Raw genomic sequence first — 13,576 nt, 5'->3', positions numbered from 1 at the left:
ATGGAAAGAGTCAATGTTGTGCTGATTCTGAGTAACTGAATGACTTTTTATTCATTTCAGAGTTCAATCAGCGAGGTTATTCGTTTTGTGATGGTCCTAGTCTAAGAAAGAAAGAAACAAAGAAAGAAAGCAGCAAATGTACATGTTGGTTCCCCTGAAAATATGGATAAATTCAGTCATTGTAGGGTTAAAGTAATTTGAAGAGGGAGAAGCGTATAAACAAGTCAAGTCAATGACGAGTCAATGACTTGATGCATTCTGCATTTTTAACTCGGTTAACTTAACTTTTTGTTTTTTTTACTGACTTTAATACATTTAAATCGCTACGTTGTTTGATAAGTAGAATGGAAATGACTTTTTTTGTAAATGGTCTTGTAAATTAGCGTTTTAAAAATCAACTGAATTGAATTAAGAAATTTGACCATCGGATTGGACTGAAGAGAAATGATGAGCAATGTTTTATGGGTTTGGGTTTAATAAAGCAAAGATTGGTATTTTTGTAACATCAAAAGTTCATTTTTGAGGCAAAACTAAAAAATTTTTTAAAAATTTCAAATTGCATTTTCCTACATACCGTTGCCTGTTGTCTGAGCAGGTAAAGGTTGTCAAAAACCATGATCTTAAATTTTATTTACAAAGATATAAGTCCTAATATTCTGTACAACATCATTCACAGGTTACAAATACTAAAAAGTCAAGCATTAGAATCACTAAAAACTCATGACAAAAAAAAAACTTGTGACAGCAATCTTGCTCCTGAATTTGGGTCAGGAAAATAAAGCTAGAGTAGCAAACTCTTTCACAATTTAGATTTACAGATTCACAGGAAAAGCTACGTTTTCAACAACTATATAGATTTAGAAAAACAAAAAAAACAAATTTTAGGCATAACTATTGTATTTTACCTGCCTCAGGGGTTTTGTTGGATCATTTTGTGTAGCATGATTTAGTAGTAGCATCATGTAGTGCGATAGTGACAGTGCAACATCAGTGTTTACAATAAGTTTCGTATCTTTAATGGCAGGAAACATCATTTTTTTACATCAGTGGGATGTTAAAAGTCTTGTATGTAAACATCTTATGGGGAGGTTTTTATTGTTTATTTATTGTTTCCTTAAAACCGTTTAAAGAGTGTTGATTTCATCCAAAATTTTAAGAGATTATAAAGGACTTAAAGTTAAAAACAAAACTCAAATGAAAATGTACTACATGGCATGCATTTGAAGCTTTGACCCAACACAGGGCAGGCTGTACACTGTGATGGAGATATTTGTCTCTTTAAAGATCTGTTCCAGGATCTTTGACACCTTTGACCACTGCAGCTGGTCCAGGCCACAGCCAATTCTGAGGGAGGAGATACGAGACAAGCAAATTGATTAATTATCCCCAATAAAGAAGAAGATTTATTATAGTCATTTATTCACAGTAGTTCCTACAAACCGGGGTATTGATATCTTATTGACACCATTTTCTAAGCAGTGAGATTTCATGTCTTCCAGACTCTGTCTTAGGCTGACATACGTGGGTTTCTGGCTGGCTTTTTTCTTTGTGATCTGAGACACATAATAGGAAAGATACAGTTACCAGATTAAATAATGAAACAACTTTTGGTCCAATGCAGTATAATTGTGGTATGTTTACCAGATAGTAGATGAAACGTTGATCATGTGTCAGGACAGCACACTGCCCCGGAAGCTTCTCTATTAGGACATACAAAAAAATACAAAACAGGATATGATTTAGCACTTGCTGTTGAAATCATACATTTGAATGAACTGGAAAAACATAAAACATTTTTTTCCAAAACAAAGACTTTAGTAACTAGTCTGACTCACTCTGCTCCTTTAACTCTGAGACTCGACCAAACTTCTTCTTGAACATCGCCGCTATGCCTGCTCCCATGCGACAGTCTTCACTGATGCAGTGGGCCAAGGATTCATCGCGTGGACAGGAGAACAAATCTCCGGTGACATACTTTAATGTCCACTTGGTTGATTGATAGAGTTTCTCAGTTTTGCCCATGTTCATACTTTCTTCAAGCGCAATTTGGAGAAAACTATAACCACAAAGTACCAAGTTGGTAACGGCGCTTACTACAGCCTTGCTTATCCCCTCACCATCTATCCCCACACTAGGCTGTGTCTCATTGTTCCTTAAAGCACCACCCATTTTAGCTGAATTTTTTTCCAAATTTGTCCGGGGGGTTGTTAGTCCCAGTAAACTATAATAAGCAGGATTTTCTGTTTGCCTCAAAAATGAACTTTTGATGTTACAAAAATACCAATCTTTGCTTTATTAAACCCAAACCCATAAATCATTGCTCATCATTTCTCTTCAGTCCAATCCGATGGTCAAATTTCTTAATTCAATTCAGTTGATTTTTAAAACGCTAATTTACAAGACCATTTACAAAAAAAGTCATTTCCATTCTACTTATCAAACAACGTAGCGATTTAAATGTATTAAAGTCAGTAAAAAAAAACAAAAAGTTAAGTTAACCGAGTTAAAAATGCAGAATGCATCAAGTCATTGACTCGTCATTGACTTGACTTGTTTATACGCTTCTCCCTCTTCAAATTACTTTAACCCTACAATGACTGAATTTATCCATATTTTCAGGGGAACCAACATGTACATTTGCTGCTTTCTTTCTTTGTTTCTTTCTTTCTTAGACTAGGACCATCACAAAACGAATAACCTCGCTGATTGAACTCTGAAATGAATAAAAAGTCATTCAGTTACTCAGAATCAGCACAACATTGACTCTTTCCATCTTTAAGATGACTAGAACAAACTCCTCACTGTTGAATCCGTGGTGTTGGCATCACTTTATTACAAATGATAGTAAATAATTGGAAATATAATTTTACCAAGATAGAACTTAATCCACTATTACCGGACACAACTGGAACTCCATAAAGTTTCGTAGTAAAAGTCACATTAATACACAATCAGAACGCATCAACCGATTCTCCGCAAAAATACAAAAAAAAAAAACAACAAACAAAAAGAAAAACGTTTGTTTATCACGTCAGAGTTTTAACAAGAAAGAAAAACACAGAGTACAAGCGATAAAATAGTTGTGTTATTAGATGCAGGTCACAACAGTTGGAAGTGTACATTTCATCTTTAGGATTTTATGTAACACCATAAGCTACATTATTGTTGGTGAATAATATCACAGTGAACACAGATCCTAATCATCCATCACTAGTGGATCTGCTCTTCTCTTCTTCCGCAGCCCCTGGATGAACAGGAACAACTGATGTTTGTTCGTTCTGTAGGACACAATTTCCCTTTAAGGAGAAAACAAACAAAGTTTAGTTTGTTTTACATTGTTTTTCAGCACACGCAAATGATAGAGCACTTAATAAATTAAAATAAAAGTTGTTCATTTACATTATATTCATTTAGACCAAAAAGGAAAGTTATTAGTTATACTCTACAATTCAGAGTAGAATTCAATTTTTAACGAGATCCACATTTTTTAAAGTTTTGACCAACCTTAAAGTGTCTTCAGCTCGTGGAGCCGTTTCAGTGAAGTTGGCGTTCATGGAGGGAAACTCGCTGTTGCTGTTCTGGTCGGTCAGAATGTTGCTGATGTCAGAAAAATCTGCTGTCATGTCATGAGCTGAAAAAAAAAATAAAATTAACAAACATGTTTGCAAAAAGAAGTGGCAACACCGTATTTTCACTTAAGACTTACAAAATAGTTTCATGATTTTGGTTATGCCTGTAGAATTTAAACTGAGGTAACACTGAACAATGAATCGTTGGGTAAATAGTTTGAAAAAAGAAAAGATATTAAAGACACGCTAACCTAAATGGCTACAAATGCAACCATTGCTGAAAATGAATCAAACTCATGTGTAATGTTTCACCTCTCTGCAAAACTTTTGAGTCACGAAGCTTTATTCTGTTTTAAACCCTTGCTATTTGATCAGTTTGATTTTAGAAGGGGAACAATGACATTTTTTATATAACAGAAACGTAAAATCTACTCTTTTTACATCTTTAAGATGACTAGAACAAGACTCACTGTGAACACTGAGGGCGATGAGTTCAGCCAAAAGTAAAACATTCAGGATTCCCAAACAGACAGCCGCACGGAGGCAGAGCCTCTCTTTGGAGCTGCTCCAACCTTAACAAAAACCTCAACCTTAGCAAAATTGAATTCAATACATACTAAATTTCTCTGTAACTTTGTTCTTACCTGTGTGATTAGATGCAGTTTGTCCAACAGGTTCCATATTGACGTAAATTTCCTCCATCGCTTCAGACTCTGTGCTGACTTTAAACATTGACTATAAAATCCACAGCAGTAGTGGAACTAAGTGAAAAGAAACTGTGGGAAAGAGATGAGATGTCTGGTGTTCAACAAAACAAAAGGTAAACGTATTTTACAGACAATGACCAAATAAAGAAATTCATGAACGCAGATTCATTATTATTTTCTTAAATATCTTACACAACATAAAATTCTTGAAGGTTTCAGTAGTTTCATAAGTTCATATTTGCTGATTCGGTTCTGTATCAATGAATATTTATTTATCCTTTTTCTTTATTTTCCTTCAGCTTGGTTAATCCTACTCATAATAAACACATTACACTTTTCCATGGGTGAAAACATAATTGACTCTTTCCATCTTTAAGATGACACAAAATTAAAAATAGTTTTAAATCACGGATAGAAGGATGAAAAAATACATCCGATGTTGTGATGTTCTTGCTTCATCTTGCTCCTGCGGATGGCTGTGTCCAAAAATATTTCCTAAAGATTAAGAAATTGCACAGGTCTCATGCTGTCCTGATAACTAGTCACAGCCTTGCTCTCGGTAAAAACAACTATCATCTTTGTATTTTGCTTTCTAAATCCTCTTTTAACCCTGTTTCTTGTCCAGTAGCAGAAACACTTACATTAAGAAACCACAGGTGTTGAACTGAAATCCTCCTTTAGTCCAGAAAATGTAAAATACCTGAATTGCATTATTACAAAACTTCTACAACCGTTGGATCGAATAATTATGGAATTGTACGTATTTATTCATATTTTAAAGATATGTACTTTTAGGACTGGCATCTAATAAAAACAAGCTGCATGAGCTGGCTAGTACTCTCTAAAACTCAGTCACCATATCTTCTAAAACAGCCATGAGGCAGATCAACAGTTTGACAAACAGTTTGCTTTGTGAAGCACCGCCTCACTGGGAGGGAATCAAATCGCTAACATGCCAATCAGGTGTAAGTTGGGCGGGTTAAAGTAAGAGAAACCCGATACTGCATTCAGAGCACGATGAAGACCAGCAAGCAAAATATCAGAGTTCAGGAGATACAAGATAGAAAATTTGACTGAATCAAGACATTGCCCAGAAGTTCAGACTGGGAAGCTAACTGGCACATTGCTAACTAAGTATGTGGAGCAGGAAAATAGGTCGTATTTACTTTAATTTATGCAACCAATTGCCTCAAAAAGATTCAAATACTGCAACTTATAAAAAACAAGTGTAGTTACACCGTGTGATTTTGGCAAACAATATTCTTAAACTCATCCAAAATATTATTCTCCGTAAAACTTCTTTTATTTTCTGCTTACAGCAGCAGCAGCAATATATTTGCTACATAGATTAAAGATTCACGGTCTCATTATTTGACATGGTTGTTCTGTTCAAAACCTTTTGGTTTGCTTGAGCAGAAAGTGTCTGGGCATGTTAAAATGTTCAACTTTTACCACCCTAAATCCTCACTACTTTCAAATAGTTCACTTTTTATTTTACTTGTTGCATGGACTCAACTTAAATAGATTAAGTTATAAAGCTTTTTTTTTTATATATATATATCCAAATGTTCCTGCCACTTGTTTAAGATGAGTACAAACAACAAGTCGATGATAATTAAGTGATGTTCGCTTGAACTTTTTTTTAAGTCTAATGTTTTATTTTACAGTGAGGAAGGCCGGAGTCTAGCTTTAGCAGATGGCTGAAGGCGTCTGATCCGCTTCAAACTCAGTACCTGTTTGCTCCAAGGCAGAACTTTGGTAAGGTTAAATTTAGTGGCTAAAGAAAGTCAGACGGTTCGTTCTCCAATGTGAGAAATCCCTTGAGGTTGTCAAGTTTCTTGTTTGATCAGATCTTGTTAGTCAGTATGATTACTAATTAACGGTTGATTCTTTTGTGTCTAGATGCAATGTAATCATTCAATTCACAATTGAAGTTTTATTATGGGGATGCAGCAGATAAAATATTTCATAGTATATTTCACTGATTCCTTTCATACAGTCTAAACTCCCTGAAAAAAAAGACCTTTCAGAGAAATATAATTTTGATTGCTTTGAGTTTAATGATATTTTACTTAATCTGACTGATATGATCTTCTTTAGCGCATACTGATGCTTTGCATTGATCATTTATAAGCTTATCAATCACAAGAGGTGTTGAACTGTCTGTTAGTGAACATTAGTGAACATCATCATTAGGACCAAGAAACAAAAGCTGCAGATCATTTTTAAGGTAACAAAACAATTCACCATGTTGTGAGCAACTCTTGGAGCATGGTTGTGTAGTGAGTATGTTTAATTTTTATTTTTAGGTAAAGTGTACCAATAGCAAATTTAGTCAATGTTATTATAAGTTGGGCTAGCTGTCAGAAGATGTAAGTAAGTCTCGGTGAGAGGGAGTATTTAAGAAAAAAAACGCAAATTCACTGATTTAATTGTTGGTTGATAGCCGGCATATATTTGAATTTGTGCAACAAACACCAAAAGAAAAAAATACTATATAAAAAAAAACGGAATGGCTATTCAGTTTGATAAATAAATCAATATATTATATTGAATAAATCAATATAAATCCAAGGGCACACATTAAAACATCAAATCTAAATAAATAATATGAATTATATTAACTATTTTAATACAGACTGATGGTTCACATTGATCATTTCAAAGTTTTAATAATGAAAAATTAAAAAAATTAGAGGTGTACTATATTTTGCTAGTGAACACACTAAAGTGTGTAAGATAATGGGTGGAGGGAAAGCTGAAAGATACATATGAGTAACCTCACCGTGGCCTGTTTAGCCCCTGTCAGATATTGTTCAGAAGTACGAGTACAAATGAGGAACATTTACTAACATGTTTCACACTAGCAAGTGTTACAGAAAAAAAAATCTATGAGTTTCAAATGTATTTAAACCAGGATTTACTATTTTGGAGAAAACATGAAGCAGTGGGAAGATCAGCGTTGATTCAACAGCAAGAAAAAAACTGAACAAAATTATTCACAGTGATACCGGGCCAAATTCTGGAAAAGTCTGGACAAATTCTTTAACTGCGGAAAGATAAAAGTTAAATTTGAGTAGGCCTGTTTACTGTCTGTCACATATTCTTAAGAAGTACGTGTACAGATGAGGAACATTTACTGAAACGTATCACACTAGCAAGTGTTACAGAAAACAAAATCTATAAGAGTTTAAAATTTAAGTGATGAAGGAAATCACAAACTCATAGTCAGCACTGACTAGTCGTGCTACCATAAAATAAAGCAGTAAAACAGTTAAAACTCTAGGCTTTCTCTAGAGGTATGTGTTCAGTCTTACGGGTGCACCCACACACACACACACACACACACACACACACACACGCCTCTGTCCACCCTTATGCCCTCTCCCGTTCCTGATACACAGCATTCAGGAAGATTGTCTAATACCTGATAATTGATGAGAATCACCCTGAAAGACACGGACAGCTGGCTCCCGCCTTTTCCCGCGCAGATCCCGAGCTGATAATCGATGACGGTTTGAAAATCTGTTTTCTGGAGACATAGAGTTTCCTTACAGGCCCTCTGTGATGACCCTCAGGTCAAGAGAATCGCCTACCTAGGGTTTTTTTTTTTAGCCCGCCACACACAGATGACAGGTGAGGCCTGTCCGGTATTATGTCACAAACTCATAGTCAGCACGAGAGAGCCGGACACACACACACACACAAACACCAAATGGCTTAGTGAGAAAAACCGGAGGTAACTACAACATTCTATTTAAATATACTATATTGTATATTATTCTCAATTATCTAACACTTATTGTTTTTCATACTTTCATTGTATTATTCTTAAAACTCATAATGTTTTTTCATACTTTAATTGTACTATTTTTAAAACACATAGTGGGAATAACAGTTGGCGTAACAGGTGTGTGTGGGAAAGGGTGGGGGCGGGGGGGGGGGGGGGGGGGGGGGGGGGTGGATATTAATAGCAATTAATGATTAGGGTCATAAATCACTCATCAATCAAACCCCGATTAAATTTTGACAGAAGGGTGCCTATAGAGTCTCTCTAAGGACCTAATGGAAAAGCAGCCTGCACTATACAGCACACACATAGGACAGCACCGCAGGGCCGTCACACCCCCACCCATAAAAAAAGCAGGTTCCTATATGGAACCCTGCGCCAACCTAAATTCACCACAAGTGCAACGCAAACCCAGCCACCATTAACATGTTGCTCTTTCCCACATATTATACTTAGCCAAGTTGATGTTTAATGTACAGGTTCTTTCCTCAGTTCACTCTCCAGACCAGCAACTGGTGCACTCAGAAGCTCTTTAACAAAAAAAGGGAACAGGAAGAAAAACAGGCACAAAAAGCAAACATGCTACAAAAGTGGAGCGCGCGATAACGCATCGGCCATGACATTGTCTTTTCCTTTAATGTAATGAATATCCAGGTTGTAGGACTGCAGGAACAATGACCAGCGAATCAAACGCTGATTTGGACATTTCAATGATGACAGGAACGTCAGCGGTTTGTGATCTGTAAACACCACGATGTTAGCGCCACCACTTAAATAAACATCAAAATGTTTCAGGGCTAAGATCAAAGCAAACGTCTCCTTCTCAATCACAGAGTAGTTCAACTGATGCTTATTGAACTTTTTTGAAAAATAACTCACCGGCCTGCCAATACCCAGGTCATCAGTCTGTGTAAGGACAGCTCCAGCACCCACGTGACTGGCGTCCACGTAGAGCTGGAAAGGATGTTTAAGACGAGGTGCAGCCAATACAGGAGCAGCACAGAGGAGCCTTTTCACCTGCTCAAAAGCCTGTTGACAAAGGGCAGACCACTCAAACTTTACGTCTTTGCGCAGCAAATTTGTCAGCGGCACCACCACAGATGAGAAGTTCCGACAAAAACATCTGTAATATCCCACCAGCCCAAGAAAACGCATTAGCTCCGTCTTTGTAGCAGGAACAGGAAACTGCTCTACCGCTTGAACCTTTGCTGCAACAGGGCGGACCTCACCTTGGCCAACCACACGACCTAAATAGGTAACAGTCGCCCTTCCAAACTCGCATTTGGCCAGGTTGACCGTTAACCTCGCCCCCGCCAAACGAGTGAAAAGCTCCCGGATGCGGTCCACGTGCTCTTCCCACGTGTTGGAGTACACCACCACGTCATCCAAGTAAACCGCACAACCAGTCATGTCACCAACCACTCTGTTCATTAGTCTTTGAAACGTCGCTGGCGCATTTCTCAGACCAAACGGCATTACAGTATAAGAATACAAGCCTGTAGGTGTAACAAACGCCGACACTTCACGTGCGCGCCTTGTCAATGGCACCTGCCAGTAACCTTTTAAGAGATCAAATTTACTGACAAAGTTAGCAGAACCCACCTGGTCGACACAATCATCCATTCTCGGTAACGGGAAACAATCTGGTTTTGTAACAGCGTTAAGCTTGCGAAAATCCGAGCAGAAACGCGGAGTGTTATCAGACACATGGTCTGGCCAAAACATCCTAAATAACGCACACCCACAGTTTACATTAAAGTGAGACTTCTTTTTCTCTTTCACACACCGTTTCGTCCTCCATCACACACACACACACACACACACACACCCACCCACGCCCACACACAGTTTGTTAGTGATATGACTTTCACTTGTTAAAGTCATATTGATTTGTCTCAAGGAACACACATAGAATTGGAAATAATAATAATAATATTAATGGGAATTAATATTAAGCGGGGCTGGAAGATACGGCTGAAAAACGTATCACGATTCAAGCATTTCATATCAGTTGATACCAATAGTTATTGATTAGTATTTTGTTTATAATGTCTGCCATAGTGGTGGTGTGACCTTTCCTCTTTCATGTGCACATTTCATGCCACATCATTGTTCATTTTTAAGCAGTTATGAAGAACTGTGTGTGTGTGTGGGGGGGGGTCTCAAACTGCCGCTACACACGTTATGCAACAGGTTGTTGCTAGGTAACCAACGAACGAGACAGATGATGCCACCAATCTTGCTTGGTTCGCAGTGAGAGGTTGAGCAGCTTTCCTCTGCCCACATCTCCCAGAAGGCTGTGCGGTTCTGTATCGGAGTTTAGCCAACACAGAACATATTTTGGATGTTCTATCTCAGATGCGTTAACTATCGGTATTGATCACGTGTCTATCGCAGTGCGGATTCTTATTGATGTATCGCCCAGCCCTGAAGTGTAAATCAAGGAGTGGACAGTTTAACCTGTTGAGGAAGCAAAGAAAGATTATAACAAGCGCAGCTCACCGCATGCGCACGCGTCTCCACAGTTGATCCCGTCAATCTCACATCCCAGAAAATTTGCACTTGACTCACCCTGCACCCTACAACAAGCGACAAGATGGAGCCTGAAGACCCTAAGCAAAGGCTACTTAAATGGTGGTCTAAAAATGAAAGCAGTAAAGTCTTAATAGAAAAAAAAAATGTTGGACTTACTTTGAACTTTGGTCTATAATCAAAGTGAATTATAGACACAATGCCAATAGGTTTGATCTAAACTCTAACCTGACCTGGTTCTGAGCCCCTCCTGGATGGCCGAGCTTCCCATCGTATCTATAAAGAAGAGCCCAGACTCCCTGCAGAGGAAACTCATTCTGCCGCTTGTATCTGTGATCTACCCAACAGCCCGTGATCAGAGATGAGGGCAGGAATGCAGATTGACTGATAAATTGAGAGTTTTACTTCTCAGCTCTGCTCGCTCTTCACCTCAACAATGAGGACTTTATAACTTTCAATCATGGAGTGTATGAAAGATTTTAATCTGTGTGTGAACCTTCCGATAACAAGTTGACCCTTTTCTCACATGTCCACACCAGAAGGAAAAAAGTCAACTTCTCTTTGCCTGCCAACAGAAAGGGTCAGTGTTTCATCCATCCAGAATGTCCTACATGAGATTTGTACATATTCAAAAGCTGAATGCACATCCAAGTCACATAAACGCCTGTGCGTGCCAGGCTTACATAAGATACGCCAAGACAAACACAAAAACATCAAACACAGATATCAGTCCAATCATCTGCACTGGCAGACCAAGCTGTAGCTCAGTGAGCATGAGGAGCTGATAATCTTTTCCCTCAGTGTCTCTGAAATACGTTTTGGACAGAAGGAAGTGACGCCTTGGAGAGCTGTGTTATTTAGGACACGTGTCAAACTCAAGGCCCGTGGGCCAAATCCGGCCCACCATGGCTTTTTATGTAGCCCTCTAGATTCTAAACACTGTGTGCTTAGTTATCAATCAAATCAATGCGGTTTTTATCTGTTTGCTGCCAAATTCTATCAATCAGTCCCTCCAGTTTCTTGTGAATTATCGTGGAAATTCATGCAAAAATCAACAAATCCCTGTCCAATTGGGAGTTTATTGCAGATTTTTCTCAAAAGTTGTCAAAAGCTTTTTTTTATTTTTTTACTTGTACTAAGCAGCTGCCATAGCCTTAATGGATGTGAGATTATGGTCCATGATTTAAACAGCGAGTAATAAAAAGTCGCATTTACCGTCATAAATAAGAGCAAATATTGCAAATATTTCCAAATTAGAATTTTATTGCAAAATAAATAAATAAATAAATCAAACAATCAGGAAATCCTGGAGGGACTGAAAAGATGTTCAATATTATTTAATTTGAATAATTTATTGATATTTTATCAGTTTGAGAGCAGGCTTTATCAATACATTCTGGCACAACCGGCCCTTTAAGAGCATTCATGAGCTTGATTTGGCCCAAAACGAAAATGAGTTTTGGACCAAGGGGTGAGCTGACCCCCCTGGTCTAGGATGACCAAACCATGCACAACGTGGACCTGATTTTAAGCTACACATTGGCATAAAAGTTATTTTCTCTGGTATATCTGAAGGATCATGCAGCATGTGCAACAGACAACACACTCTCTAAATAAACTCCTTCTGCACACCCAGCTCAAACCTGTTTTGTTGTGCATTTTTGCCAGTTTATCTGTATTTCTATTTTTGTCTCCTGATCTTTACATAACTTCCAAGTTTCAGCAAGCTGTAAGAGCTTGTTTTATGTCAATAATTCTAATTCTAATATAGATGAAAAAGTAGTTCCTTTTGGCAGATTATTTTACTTTTAACGTGGGGAAAAACGTCTTGTTATAAGTGAAATAATGTGCCAGGGGAACAAACTATATAGAAACATGGCTGCAACATGTTTTATGTGCAGCCCAAGCTTTTTCTTTTTTCTTTTAGAATTTAGTTTTACTGGTGTTTTGTCCTGGATTTGGTTTCTTTCTGACTTTAAACATAAAATAAGGCAATGAAAATTTATCAGGATATCACATTTTCAGCAACAAGGTAATTCAAAGTGCTTCACATGATCAGAAGGAAAATAAACAAGCAAAAAAAATTAAAATAAATAAAACATTACACAGCAGTGGCAAAGTAAGGAAAAATGATGAAGAGACTATAGTTTATGATGTCCCAAGGACACATGTTACAGATCTGGAATGCTAACTTTCAGCTATGCAGGGTTAAAGGTCATTTAGCTGTCATGGATTGGATGGGAAAATGCTCCTTTCAGCCGTTACAGACCTGACACTTTACTCCAACTTGCTCCTCGATGACTTTAAAAATAAGAATACAATCAGTTCTCTTTTATCAGTTTGTCTCCACTTATTTATTGTTTTTGCTGGCTATCTTTTAGCTAAGCTTGAATATCCAGTTTTCACCAGACTAGACTCGGCTTTAGAACACCACCAAGCAGCATAACTGGTTTAGTCAGTGTAGTCGTATCCTTTTGTCCTTTGCTAGACCAGAATGTCGACATGCAATGAACACATTAACTGCTCCTAGAGCGGCATGGTTTTAAAGGTGCCCTATTGTGCTTCCTAGAACAGGTGAGAATAGGTCTACGGGCTGCACAAAACATGTCCAGTACATGTTTTGTTTTTGTTTTTATTTTTGCACAAAATTATTATAATAAGAACGTAGTCTGCTCAGTTCTGTCTATTTTGAGTTGCTCCAGGACCTCCTGTCACTTTAAATCCAAATAAGTTGCTGTTGGCCACGCTCCTCCAATTCAACGCTCACACCCGCATGTGAGAATGGCTGCGAACAGATGCGCAATTATACAACCATGCATCTTTCAAAAGCAGAAGTGGAGCCTCCTGCACAGCCAACAAGAATGCAGCAAGTGGTTTCTGGACAGTAAGTCCACAATAAAACACTTCTATTTTCCAGCAGCCATTGTACAGCTGACCAAACATCCTGGAACTCGGCTGGGTTTGCTGGGGAACAGTGA

The 13,576-nt window shown here is 37.8% G+C and overlaps 2 long non-coding RNA genes across 2 annotated transcripts; both read right to left on the bottom strand.

Annotated features, from left to right (window-relative positions):
• Positions 1 to 1,000: 1,000 nt before the first annotated feature.
• Positions 1,001 to 2,332, bottom strand: LOC116716517 (uncharacterized). Its single transcript, XR_004338528.1, has 2 exons — positions 1,441 to 2,332; positions 1,001 to 1,344 (listed from the first exon to the last, which is right to left on the bottom strand). It is a non-coding gene; the product is annotated as an uncharacterized LOC116716517 (long non-coding RNA).
• A 477-nt stretch (positions 2,333 to 2,809) lies between these two features.
• On the bottom strand, positions 2,810 to 4,089 carry LOC116716516 (uncharacterized). Its single transcript, XR_004338527.1, has 3 exons — positions 4,040 to 4,089; positions 3,505 to 3,631; positions 2,810 to 3,296 (listed from the first exon to the last, which is right to left on the bottom strand). It is a non-coding gene; the product is annotated as an uncharacterized LOC116716516 (long non-coding RNA).
• Between the last annotated feature and the right edge of the window lie 9,487 nt (positions 4,090 to 13,576).

Source organism: Xiphophorus hellerii, unplaced genomic scaffold, assembly GCF_003331165.1.
Source record: "Xiphophorus hellerii strain 12219 unplaced genomic scaffold, Xiphophorus_hellerii-4.1 PGA_scaffold_62__1_contigs__length_179941, whole genome shotgun sequence".
In the NCBI taxonomy this organism is placed as follows: Eukaryota; Metazoa; Chordata; class Actinopteri; order Cyprinodontiformes; family Poeciliidae; genus Xiphophorus; species Xiphophorus hellerii.
The sequence above is the reverse complement of the archived record's forward strand: the minus strand, read 5'-3'. Positions and strand labels throughout refer to the sequence as shown.